Below are 12,126 nucleotides of genomic sequence, written 5' to 3'. Positions count from 1 at the left end.
CTAATTGCCACCTGGACATTGAGAATAATTTGTAATCTGCATTAAACTGAACGAGCGAATAATCAGCATATTAAAAATTGGTCTCACTTTCATTATTAACCTCACAACATGTCAGTTTTGTACCTTGACAGACCGACGATAGGCAGTTTTTCCTCTAGATAACGGTTGCCATGTGTGTTTTCAGATGCATGACACAAGTATTTTCACCTGGACAAGACCTTAATTACCAGTTCGAGGTATAAATTCAGCAATCACAGGATTCTGGCCAAAAAACTGAACCATGTGTGAGTCAACAAACATGTCCCTTGAATGCATGCAACACTATATATTTCAGTAAACCGTCCCTTCGGATGATTCTTGTATTGCCAAATTATTATCACATTGTTACAGTCACACACCAAAAGCAACAGGCCACTACAAAACCCTGCGCCCACACTGGCCACATTTATGGAAAGTGGCCCACAAGCTTGTGGCCAGTTCCCATATGGTCTAGCAGTTAGGATTCCTGGTTTTCTCGTACGCAGCCAGGGGTTGACTCCAGTTTTTCCTCTAGATAAAGGTTGCCGTGTGTGTTTTCAAATGGATGACACAAGTATTTTCACTTGGACAAGAGCTTAATTACCAGTTTGAGGAATCAATTCTGCAATCACAGGAATCTGCCCAAATACACTGAACCCCCGGGTTGAGTGAAAAAACAGATTCCCTGAATGCATACAACACTATATAATTCAGAAAACCGTCCTTTTGGATAATTCTTGTTTTGCCAAATTATTATCACATTGTTACAGTCACAGAACTAAAGCAACAGGCCACTACAAGGTCCTGCGCCCACGCTGACCACATGTATGGAAAGTGCGCCAGAAGCCCATGGCCAGTTTAAAGTGTCCAGATCCCATATGGTCTAGCGGTTAGGATTCCTGGTTTTCACCCAGGCGGCCCGGGTTCAACTCCCGGTATGGAAATGCATGCTCCTTTTTGCTTCCCTCCTCAAAAATCCAGCAAATCTTCCTGCACCAGAAGTGACTTTTTGGCCAGCAGTAGAGCTACAGAACCCTGATATGTCGAGGTTCTGACCAGCCCTTAGCCCCTTCGATAGCTCAGCTGGTAGAGCGGAGGACTGTAGGTTGGAGTGTTGGCCATCCTTAGGTCGCTGGTTCAACTCCGGCTCGAAGGAGGTGTTTTTTTCATGTTCCCACCAATGTTTTGGCTTGGAGCTGGCTTTCTCACAGCTGTCAGCAGAGCTTGAATTTGCAGTCCACAATTGGAAGGCAAAAGAGCTTTCCCTGACCGGGAATCGAACCCGGGCCACGGCGGTGAGAACGCCGAATTCTAACCACTAGACCACCAGGGAGGGATGGTGGGCTGGAGGGCTCGTGGGCTGCTGGGCTGGTGGGCTGGAGGGCTGGTAGTCTGTTCTCCTGATAACAAGGTGAGAATGAGCAGACATCAATGCTTGCCACCGTCACATCGAAAACCAACAAGTCTGTAACAATCGGGGGTCTTTACTTTTGGTGGGCCAGTGGCGCAATGGATAACGCGTCTGACTACGGATCAGAAGATTCTAGGTTCGACTCCTGGCTGGCTCGCTCTGTGCTTGTTTTTCTCCGGCTTATTTTGTTGTTGTGTTTTTTTTCTCCAAAGTCCAAAAGAAAAGGCAACTCTCTAGGCATTCTTCTATTTTTTCCAAAAAAAGGCACATTCTGCACACCCATTCCGATGTCTAGGGGAGACACGGACATGCAGTCTCACAAAATGCAGGCTGGTGGGCCAGTTGATTCTAGAATGAACAATTTCATCGCTACTCTGTAACCGCTTTACTACTTTGAAGGGTGCAATGCCATGTGGTTTTGATGTCACAGGCTTGCCATTTTGAAGCCTTATCACTAATTGCCACCTGGACATTGAGAATAATTTGTAATCTGCATTAAACTGAACGAGCGAATAATCAGCATATTAAAAATTGGTCTCACTTTCATTATTAACCTCACAACATGTCAGTTTTGTACCTTGACAGACCGACGATAGGCAGTTTTTCCTCTAGATAACGGTTGCCATGTGTGTTTTCAGATGCATGACACAAGTATTTTCACCTGGACAAGACCTTAATTACCAGTTCGAGGTATAAATTCAGCAATCACAGGATTCTGGCCAAAAAACTGAACCATGTGTGAGTCAACAAACATGTCCCTTGAATGCATGCAACACTATATATTTCAGTAAACCGTCCCTTCGGATGATTCTTGTATTGCCAAATTATTATCACATTGTTACAGTCACACACCAAAAGCAACAGGCCACTACAAAACCCTGCGCCCACACTGGCCACATTTATGGAAAGTGGCCCACAAGCTTGTGGCCAGTTAAAGCTGGCCAGTTCCCATATGGGCTGGAGGGCTCGTGGGCTGGTGGGCAGGAGGGCTGGAGGGCTGGAGGGCTGGTGGGCTGGTGGGCTGGTGGGCTGGTGGGCTGGTGGGCTGGTGGGCTGGAGGGCTGGTGGGCTTTTGGGCTGGAGGGCTGGTGGGCTGGAGGGCTGGTGGGCTGGAGGGCTGGTAGTCTGTTCTCCTGATAACAAGGTGAGAATGAGCAGACATCAATGCTTGCCACCGTCACATCGAAAACCAACAAGTCTGTAACAATCGGGGGTCTTTACTAATGGTGGGCCAGTGGCGCAATGGATAACGCGTCTGACTACGGATCAGAAGATTCTAGGTTCGACTCCTGGCTGGCTCGCTCTGTGCTTGTTTTTCTCCGGCTTATTTTGTTGTTGTGTTTTTTTTCTCCAAAGTCCAAAAGAAAAGGCAACTCTCTAGGCATTCTTCTATTTTTTTCAAAAAAAGGCACATTCTGCACACCCATTCCGATGTCTAGGGGAGACACGGACATGCTTTGGTATTGCCATTCGTCTCACAAAATGCAGGCTGGTGGGCCAGTTGATTCTAGAAAGAACAATTTCATCGCTACTCTGTAACCGCTTTACTACTTTGAAGGGTGCAATGCCATGTGGTTTTGATGTCACAGGCTTGCCATTTTGAAGCCTTATCACTAATTGCCACCTGGACATTGAGAATAATTTGTAATCTGCATTAAACTGAACGAGCGAATAATCAGCAATTTTGCGGATTAAAAATTGGTCTCACTTTCATTATTAACCTCACAACATGTCAGTTTTGTACCTTGACAGAAACCGTCCCTTCGGATGATTCTTGAATTGCCAAATTATTATCACATTGTTACAGTCACACACCAAAAGCAACAGGCCACTACAAAACCCTGCGCCCACACTGGCCACATTTATGGAAAGTGGCCCACAAGCTTGTGGCCAGTTAAAGCTGGCCAGTTCCCATATGGTCTAGCAGTTAGGATTCCTGGTTTTCTTGTACGCAGCCAGGGGTTGACTCCAGTTTTTCCTCTAGATAAAGGTTGCCGTGTGTGTTTTCAAATGGATGACACAAGTATTTTCACTTGGACAAGAGCTTAATTACCAGTTTGAGGAATCAATTCTGCAATCACAGGAATCTGCCCAAATACACTGAACCCCCGGGTTGAGTGAAAAAACAGATTCCCTGAATGCATACAACACTATATAATTCAGAAAACCGTCCTTTTGCATAATTCTTGTTTTGCCAAATTACTATCACATTGTTACAGTCACAGAACTAAAGCAACAGGCCACTACAAGGTCCTTCGCCCACACTGACCACATGTATGGAAAGTGCGCCAGAAGCCCATGGCCAGTTTAAAGTGTCCAAATCCCATATGGTCTAGCGGTTAGGATTCCTGGTTTTCTCCCAGGCGGCCCGGGTTCAACTCCCGGTATGGGAATGCATGCTCCTTTTTGCTTCCCTCCTCAAAAATCCAGCAAATCTTCCTGCACCAGAAGTGACTTTTTGGCCAGCAGTAGAGCTACAGAACCCTGATATGTCGAGGTTCTGATCCAGCAAATCTTCCTGCACCAGAAGTGACTTTTTGGCCAGCAGTAGAGCTACAGAACCCTGATATGTCGAGGTTCTGACTAGCCCTTAGCCCCTTCGATAGCTCAGCTGGTAGAGCGGAGGACTGTAGGTTGGAGTGTTGGCCATTCTTAGGTCGCTGGTTCAACTCCGGCTCGAAGGAGGTGTTTTTTTTCATGTTCCCACCAATGTTTTGGCTTGGAGCTGGCTTTCTCACAGCTGTCAGCAGAGCTTGAATTCGCAGTCCACAATTGGAAGGCAAAAGAGCTTTCCCTGACCGGGAATCGAACCCGGGCCGCGGCGGTGAGAGCGCCGAATCCTAACCACTAGACCACCAGGGATGGACGGTGGGCTGGAGGGCTCGTGGGCTGGTGGGCAGGAGGGCTGGAGGGCTCGTGGGCTGGTGGGCTGGTGGGCTGGTGGGCTGGAGGGCTGGTAGTCTGTTCTCCTGATAACAAGGTGAGAATGAGCAGACATCAATGCTTGCCACCGTCACATCGAAAACCAACAAGTCTGTAACAATCGGGGGTCTTTACTAATGGTGGGCCAGTGGCGCAATGGATAACGCGTCTGACTACGGATCAGAAGATTCTAGGTTCGACTCCTGGCTGGCTCGCTCTGTGCTTGTTTTTCTCCGGCTTATTTTGTTGTTGTGTTTTTTTTCTCCAAAGTCCAAAAGAAAAGGCAACTCTCTAGGCATTCTTCTATTTTTTCCAAAAAAAGGCACATTCTGCACACCCATTCCGATGTCTAGGGGAGACACGGACATGCTTTGGTATTGCAATTCGTCTCACAAAATGCAGGCTGGTGGGCCAGTTGATTCTAGAAAGAACAATTTCATCGCTACTCTGTAACCGCTTTACTACTTTGAAGGGTGCAATGCCATGTGGTTTTGATGTCACAGGCTTGCCATTTTGAAGCCTTATCACTAATTGCCACCTGGACATTGAGAATAATTTGTAATCTGCATTAAACTGAACGAGCGAATAATCAGCAATTTTGCGGATTAAAAATTGGTCTCACTTTCATTATTAACCTCACAACATGTCAGTTTTGTACCTTGACAGACCGACGATAGGCAGTTTTTCCTCTAGATAACGGTTGCCATGTGTGTTTTCAGATGCATGACACAAGTATTTTCACCTGGACAAGACCTTAATTACCAGTTCGAGGTATAAATTCAGCAATCACAGGATTCTGGCCAAAAAACTGAACCATGTGTGAGTCAACAAACATGTCCCTTGAATGCATGCAACACTATATATTTCAGTAAACCGTCCCTTCGGATGATTCTTGTATTGCCAAATTATTATCACATTGTTACAGTCACACACCAAAAGCAACAGGCCACTACAAAACCCTGCGCCCACACTGGCCACATTTATGGAAAGTGGCCCACAAGCTTGTGGCCAGTTAAAGCTGGCCAGTTCCCATATGGTCTAGCAGTTAGGATTCCTGGTTTTCTCGTACGCAGCCAGGGGTTGACTCCAGTTTTTCCTCTAGATAAAGGTTGCCGTGTGTGTTTTCAAATGGATGACACGAGTATTTTCACTTGGACAAGAGCTTAATTACCAGTTTGAGGAATCAATTCTGCAATCACAGGAATCTGCCCAAATACACTGAACCCCCGGGTTGAGTGAAAAAACAGATTCCCTGAATGCATACAACACTATATAATTCAGAAAACCGTCCTTTTGGATAATTCTTGTTTTGCCAAATTATTATCACATTGTTACAGTCACAGAACTAAAGCAACAGGCCACTACAAGGTCCTGCGCCCACGCTGACCACATGTATGGAAAGTGCGCCAGAAGCCCATGGCCAGTTTAAAGTGTCCAGATCCCATATGGTCTAGCGGTTAGGATTCCTGGTTTTCACCCAGGCGGCCCGGGTTCAACTCCCGGTATGGGAATGCATGCTCCTTTTTGCTTCCCTCCTCAAAAATCCAGCAAATCTTCCTACACCAGAAGTGACTTTTTGGCCAGCAGTAGAGCTACAGAACCCTGATATGTCGAGGTTCTGACTAGCCCTTAGCCCCTTCGATAGCTCAGCTGGTAGAGCGGAGGACTGTAGGTTGGAGTGTTGGCCATCCTTAGGTCGCTGGTTCAACTCCGGCTCGAAGGAGGTGTTTTTTTCATGTTCCCACCAATGTTTTGGCTTGGAGCTGGCTTTCTCACAGCTGTCAGCAGAGCTTGAATTCGCAGTCCACAATTGGAAGGCAAAAGAGCTTTCCCTGACCGGGAATCGAACCCGGGCCGCGGCGGTGAGAACGCCGAATTCTAACCACTAGACCACCAGGGAGGGATGGTGGGCTGGAGGGCTCGTGGGCTGGAGGGCTCGTGGGCTGCTGGGCTGGTGGGCTGGAGGGCTGGAGGGCTGGTAGTCTGTTCTCCTGATAACAAGGTGAGAATGAGCAGACATCAATGCTTGCCACCGTCACATCGAAAACCAACAAGTCTGTAACAATCGGGGGTCTTTACTTTTGGTGGGCCAGTGGCGCAATGGATAACGCGTCTGACTACGGATCAGAAGATTCTAGGTTCGACTCCTGGCTGGCTCGCTCTGTGCTTGTTTTTCTCCAGCTTATTTTGTTGTTGTGTTTTTTTTCTCCAAAGTCCAAAAGAAAAGGCAACTCTCTAGGCATTCTTCTATTTTTTCCAAAAAAAGGCACATTCTGCACACCCATTCCGATGTCTAGGGGAGACACGGACATGCAGTCTCACAAAATGCAGGCTGGTGGGCCAGTTGATTCTAGAATGAACAATTTCATCGCTACTCTGTAACCGCTTTACTACTTTGAAGGGTGCAATGCCATGTGGTTTTGATGTCACAGGCTTGCCATTTTGAAGCCTTATCACTAATTGCCACCTGGACATTGAGAATAATTTGTAATCTGCATTAAACTGAACGAGCGAATAATCAGCATATTAAAAATTGGTCTCACTTTCATTATTAACCTCACAACATGTCAGTTTTGTACCTTGACAGACCGACGATAGGCAGTTTTTCCTCTAGATAACGGTTGCCATGTGTGTTTTCAGATGCATGACACAAGTATTTTCACCTGGACAAGACCTTAATTACCAGTTCGAGGTATAAATTCAGCAATCACAGGATTCTGGCCAAAAAACTGAACCATGTGTGAGTCAACAAACATGTCCCTTGAATGCATGCAACACTATATATTTCAGTAAACCGTCCCTTCGGATGATTCTTGTATTGCCAAATTATTATCACATTGTTACAGTCACACACCAAAAGCAACAGGCCACTACAAAACCCTGCGCCCACACTGGCCACATTTATGGAAAGTGGCCCACAAGCTTGTGGCCAGTTAAAGCTGGCCAGTTCCCATATGGTCTAGCAGTTAGGATTCCTGGTTTTCTTGTACGCAGCCAGGGGTTGACTCCAGTTTTTCCTCTAGATAAAGGTTGCCGTGTGTGTTTTCAAATGGATGACACAAGTATTTTCACTTGGACAAGAGCTTAATTACCAGTTTGAGGAATCAATTCTGCAATCACAGGAATCTGCCCAAATACACTGAACCCCCGGGTTGAGTGAAAAAACAGATTCCCTGAATGCATACAACACTATATAATTCAGAAAACCGTCCTTTTGCATAATTCTTGTTTTGCCAAATTACTATCACATTGTTACAGTCACAGAACTAAAGCAACAGGCCACTACAAGGTCCTTCGCCCACACTGACCACATGTATGGAAAGTGCGCCAGAAGCCCATGGCCAGTTTAAAGTGTCCAAATCCCATATGGTCTAGCGGTTAGGATTCCTGGTTTTCTCCCAGGCGGCCCGGGTTCAACTCCCGGTATGGGAATGCATGCTCCTTTTTGCTTCCCTCCTCAAAAATCCAGCAAATCTTCCTGCACCAGAAGTGACTTTTTGGCCAGCAGTAGAGCTACAGAACCCTGATATGTCGAGGTTCTGATCCAGCAAATCTTCCTGCACCAGAAGTGACTTTTTGGCCAGCAGTAGAGCTACAGAACCCTGATATGTCGAGGTTCTGACTAGCCCTTAGCCCCTTCGATAGCTCAGCTGGTAGAGCGGAGGACTGTAGGTTGGAGTGTTGGCCATCCTTAGGTCGCTGGTTCAACTCCGGCTCGAAGGAGGTGTTTTTTTTCATGTTCCCACCAATGTTTTGGCTTGGAGCTGGCTTTCTCACAGCTGTCAGCAGAGCTTGAATTCGCAGTCCACAATTGGAAGGCAAAAGAGCTTTCCCTGACCGGGAATCGAACCCGGGCCGCGGCGGTGAGAGCGCCGAATCCTAACCACTAGACCACCAGGGATGGACGATGGGCTGGAGGGCTCGTGGGCTGGTGGGCAGGAGGGCTGGAGGGCTCGTGGGCTGGTGGGCTGGTGGGCTGGAGGGCTGGTAGTCTGTTCTCCTGATAACAAGGTGAGAATGAGCAGACATCAATGCTTGCCACCGTCACATCGAAAACCAACAAGTCTGTAACAATCGGGGGTCTTTACTAATGGTGGGCCAGTGGCGCAATGGATAACGCGTCTGACTACGGATCAGAAGATTCTAGGTTCGACTCCTGGCTGGCTCGCTTTGTGCTTGTTTTTCTCCGGCTTATTTTGTTGTTGTGTTTTTTTTCTCCAAAGTCCAAAAGAAAAGGCAACTCTCTAGGCATTCTTCTATTTTTTCCAAAAAAAGGCACATTCTGCACACCCATTCCGATGTCTAGGGGAGACACGGACATGCTTTGGTATTGCCATTCGTCTCACAAAATGCAGGCTGGTGGGCCAGTTGATTCTAGAAAGAACAATTTCATCGCTACTCTGTAACCGCTTTACTACTTTGAAGGGTGCAATGCCATGTGGTTTTGATGTCACAGGCTTGCCATTTTGAAGCCTTATCACTAATTGCCACCTGGACATTGAGAATAATTTGTAATCTGCATTAAACTGAACGAGCGAATAATCAGCAATTTTGCGGATTAAAAATTGGTCTCACTTTCATTATTAACCTCACAACATGTCAGTTTTGTACCTTGACAGACCGACGATAGGCAGTTTTTCCTCTAGATAACGGTTGCCATGTGTGTTTTCAGATGCATGACACAAGTATTTTCACCTGGACAAGACCTTAATTACCAGTTCGAGGTATAAATTCAGCAATCACAGGATTCTGGCCAAAAAACTGAACCATGTGTGAGTCAACAAACATGTCCCTTGAATGCATGCAACACTATATATTTCAGTAAACCGTCCCTTCGGATGATTCTTGTATTGCCAAATTATTATCACATTGTTACAGTCACACACCAAAAGCAACAGGCCACTACAAAACCCTGCGCCCACACTGGCCACATTTATGGAAAGTGGCCCACAAGCTTGTGGCCAGTTAAAGCTGGCCAGTTCCCATATGGTCTAGCAGTTAGGATTCCTGGTTTTCTCGTACGCAGCCAGGGGTTGACTCCAGTTTTTCCTCTAGATAAAGGTTGCCGTGTGTGTTTTCAAATGGATGACACGAGTATTTTCACTTGGACAAGAGCTTAATTACCAGTTTGAGGAATCAATTCTGCAATCACAGGAATCTGCCCAAATACACTGAACCCCCGGGTTGAGTGAAAAAACAGATTCCCTGAATGCATACAACACTATATAATTCAGAAAACCGTCCTTTTGGATAATTCTTGTTTTGCCAAATTATTATCACATTGTTACAGTCACAGAACTAAAGCAACAGGCCACTACAAGGTCCTGCGCCCACGCTGACCACATGTATGGAAAGTGCGCCAGAAGCCCATGGCCAGTTTAAAGTGTCCAGATCCCATATGGTCTAGCGGTTAGGATTCCTGGTTTTCACCCAGGCGGCCCGGGTTCAACTCCCGGTATGGGAATGCATGCTCCTTTTTGCTTCCCTCCTCAAAAATCCAGCAAATCTTCCTACACCAGAAGTGACTTTTTGGCCAGCAGTAGAGCTACAGAACCCTGATATGTCGAGGTTCTGACTAGCCCTTAGCCCCTTCGATAGCTCAGCTGGTAGAGCGGAGGACTGTAGGTTGGAGTGTTGGCCATCCTTAGGTCGCTGGTTCAACTCCGGCTCGAAGGAGGTGTTTTTTTCATGTTCCCACCAATGTTTTGGCTTGGAGCTGGCTTTCTCACAGCTGTCAGCAGAGCTTGAATTCGCAGTCCACAATTGGAAGGCAAAAGAGCTTTCCCTGACCGGGAATCGAACCCGGGCCGCGGCGGTGAGAACGCCGAATTCTAACCACTAGACCACCAGGGAGGGATGGTGGGCTGGAGGGCTCGTGGGCTGGAGGGCTCGTGGGCTGCTGGGCTGGTGGGCTGGAGGGCTGGAGGGCTGGTAGTCTGTTCTCCTGATAACAAGGTGAGAATGAGCAGACATCAATGCTTGCCACCGTCACATCGAAAACCAACAAGTCTGTAACAATCGGGGGTCTTTACTTTTGGTGGGCCAGTGGCGCAATGGATAACGCGTCTGACTACGGATCAGAAGATTCTAGGTTCGACTCCTGGCTGGCTCGCTCTGTGCTTGTTTTTCTCCAGCTTATTTTGTTGTTGTGTTTTTTTTCTCCAAAGTCCAAAAGAAAAGGCAACTCTCTAGGCATTCTTCTATTTTTTCCAAAAAAAGGCACATTCTGCACACCCATTCCGATGTCTAGGGGAGACACGGACATGCAGTCTCACAAAATGCAGGCTGGTGGGCCAGTTGATTCTAGAATGAACAATTTCATCGCTACTCTGTAACCGCTTTACTACTTTGAAGGGTGCAATGCCATGTGGTTTTGATGTCACAGGCTTGCCATTTTGAAGCCTTATCACTAATTGCCACCTGGACATTGAGAATAATTTGTAATCTGCATTAAACTGAACGAGCGAATAATCAGCATATTAAAAATTGGTCTCACTTTCATTATTAACCTCACAACATGTCAGTTTTGTACCTTGACAGACCGACGATAGGCAGTTTTTCCTCTAGATAACGGTTGCCATGTGTGTTTTCAGATGCATGACACAAGTATTTTCACCTGGACAAGACCTTAATTACCAGTTCGAGGTATAAATTCAGCAATCACAGGATTCTGGCCAAAAAACTGAACCATGTGTGAGTCAACAAACATGTCCCTTGAATGCATGCAACACTATATATTTCAGTAAACCGTCCCTTCGGATGATTCTTGTATTGCCAAATTATTATCACATTGTTACAGTCACACACCAAAAGCAACAGGCCACTACAAAACCCTGCGCCCACACTGGCCACATTTATGGAAAGTGGCCCACAAGCTTGTGGCCAGTTAAAGCTGGCCAGTTCCCATATGGTCTAGCAGTTAGGATTCCTGGTTTTCTTGTACGCAGCCAGGGGTTGACTCCAGTTTTTCCTCTAGATAAAGGTTGCCGTGTGTGTTTTCAAATGGATGACACAAGTATTTTCACTTGGACAAGAGCTTAATTACCAGTTTGAGGAATCAATTCTGCAATCACAGGAATCTGCCCAAATACACTGAACCCCCGGGTTGAGTGAAAAAACAGATTCCCTGAATGCATACAACACTATATAATTCAGAAAACCGTCCTTTTGCATAATTCTTGTTTTGCCAAATTACTATCACATTGTTACAGTCACAGAACTAAAGCAACAGGCCACTACAAGGTCCTTCGCCCACACTGACCACATGTATGGAAAGTGCGCCAGAAGCCCATGGCCAGTTTAAAGTGTCCAAATCCCATATGGTCTAGCGGTTAGGATTCCTGGTTTTCTCCCAGGCGGCCCGGGTTCAACTCCCGGTATGGGAATGCATGCTCCTTTTTGCTTCCCTCCTCAAAAATCCAGCAAATCTTCCTGCACCAGAAGTGACTTTTTGGCCAGCAGTAGAGCTACAGAACCCTGATATGTCGAGGTTCTGATCCAGCAAATCTTCCTGCACCAGAAGTGACTTTTTGGCCAGCAGTAGAGCTACAGAACCCTGATATGTCGAGGTTCTGACTAGCCCTTAGCCCCTTCGATAGCTCAGCTGGTAGAGCGGAGGACTGTAGGTTGGAGTGTTGGCCATCCTTAGGTCGCTGGTTCAACTCCGGCTCGAAGGAGGTGTTTTTTTTCATGTTCCCACCAATGTTTTGGCTTGGAGCTGGCTTTCTCACAGCTGTCAGCAGAGCTTGAATTCGCAGTCCACAATTGGAAGGCAA

At 46.6% G+C, this 12,126-nt stretch overlaps 13 non-coding genes across 13 annotated transcripts; all 13 read left to right on the top strand.

Annotated features, from left to right (window-relative positions):
- Nucleotides 1-1,086: 1,086 nt before the first annotated feature.
- Nucleotides 1,087-1,174, top strand: trnay-gua (transfer RNA tyrosine (anticodon GUA)). Its single transcript is given in 2 exon segments — nt 1,087-1,123; nt 1,139-1,174. It is a non-coding gene; the product is annotated as a tRNA-Tyr (tRNA).
- A 339-nt stretch (nt 1,175-1,513) lies between these two features.
- Nucleotides 1,514-1,586, top strand: trnar-acg (transfer RNA arginine (anticodon ACG)). The gene has a single exon. It is a non-coding gene; the product is annotated as a tRNA-Arg (tRNA).
- Nucleotides 1,587-2,657: 1,071 nt separating this feature from the next.
- trnar-acg (transfer RNA arginine (anticodon ACG)) lies at nt 2,658-2,730 on the top strand. Its single transcript has one exon. It is a non-coding gene; the product is annotated as a tRNA-Arg (tRNA).
- Nucleotides 2,731-4,493: 1,763 nt separating this feature from the next.
- trnar-acg (transfer RNA arginine (anticodon ACG)) lies at nt 4,494-4,566 on the top strand. Its single transcript has one exon. It is a non-coding gene; the product is annotated as a tRNA-Arg (tRNA).
- Nucleotides 4,567-5,790: 1,224 nt separating this feature from the next.
- Nucleotides 5,791-5,862, top strand: trnae-uuc (transfer RNA glutamic acid (anticodon UUC)). Its single transcript has one exon. It is a non-coding gene; the product is annotated as a tRNA-Glu (tRNA).
- Nucleotides 5,863-5,986: 124 nt separating this feature from the next.
- On the top strand, nt 5,987-6,074 carry trnay-gua (transfer RNA tyrosine (anticodon GUA)). The gene is given in 2 exon segments: nt 5,987-6,023; nt 6,039-6,074. It is a non-coding gene; the product is annotated as a tRNA-Tyr (tRNA).
- A 363-nt stretch (nt 6,075-6,437) lies between these two features.
- Nucleotides 6,438-6,510, top strand: trnar-acg (transfer RNA arginine (anticodon ACG)). The gene has a single exon. It is a non-coding gene; the product is annotated as a tRNA-Arg (tRNA).
- Nucleotides 6,511-7,986: 1,476 nt separating this feature from the next.
- On the top strand, nt 7,987-8,074 carry trnay-gua (transfer RNA tyrosine (anticodon GUA)). The gene is given in 2 exon segments: nt 7,987-8,023; nt 8,039-8,074. It is a non-coding gene; the product is annotated as a tRNA-Tyr (tRNA).
- A 372-nt stretch (nt 8,075-8,446) lies between these two features.
- On the top strand, nt 8,447-8,519 carry trnar-acg (transfer RNA arginine (anticodon ACG)). The gene has a single exon. It is a non-coding gene; the product is annotated as a tRNA-Arg (tRNA).
- A 1,224-nt stretch (nt 8,520-9,743) lies between these two features.
- trnae-uuc (transfer RNA glutamic acid (anticodon UUC)) lies at nt 9,744-9,815 on the top strand. Its single transcript has one exon. It is a non-coding gene; the product is annotated as a tRNA-Glu (tRNA).
- A 124-nt stretch (nt 9,816-9,939) lies between these two features.
- On the top strand, nt 9,940-10,027 carry trnay-gua (transfer RNA tyrosine (anticodon GUA)). Its single transcript is given in 2 exon segments — nt 9,940-9,976; nt 9,992-10,027. It is a non-coding gene; the product is annotated as a tRNA-Tyr (tRNA).
- Nucleotides 10,028-10,390: 363 nt separating this feature from the next.
- trnar-acg (transfer RNA arginine (anticodon ACG)) lies at nt 10,391-10,463 on the top strand. Its single transcript has one exon. It is a non-coding gene; the product is annotated as a tRNA-Arg (tRNA).
- A 1,476-nt stretch (nt 10,464-11,939) lies between these two features.
- trnay-gua (transfer RNA tyrosine (anticodon GUA)) lies at nt 11,940-12,027 on the top strand. Its single transcript is given in 2 exon segments — nt 11,940-11,976; nt 11,992-12,027. It is a non-coding gene; the product is annotated as a tRNA-Tyr (tRNA).
- Nucleotides 12,028-12,126: the final 99 nt, after the last annotated feature.

The sequence above is a fragment of the Carassius gibelio genome, chromosome A11, assembly GCF_023724105.1.
Source record: "Carassius gibelio isolate Cgi1373 ecotype wild population from Czech Republic chromosome A11, carGib1.2-hapl.c, whole genome shotgun sequence".
In the NCBI taxonomy this organism is placed as follows: Eukaryota; Metazoa; Chordata; class Actinopteri; order Cypriniformes; family Cyprinidae; genus Carassius; species Carassius gibelio.
The sequence above is the reverse complement of the archived record's forward strand: the minus strand, read 5'-3'. Positions and strand labels throughout refer to the sequence as shown.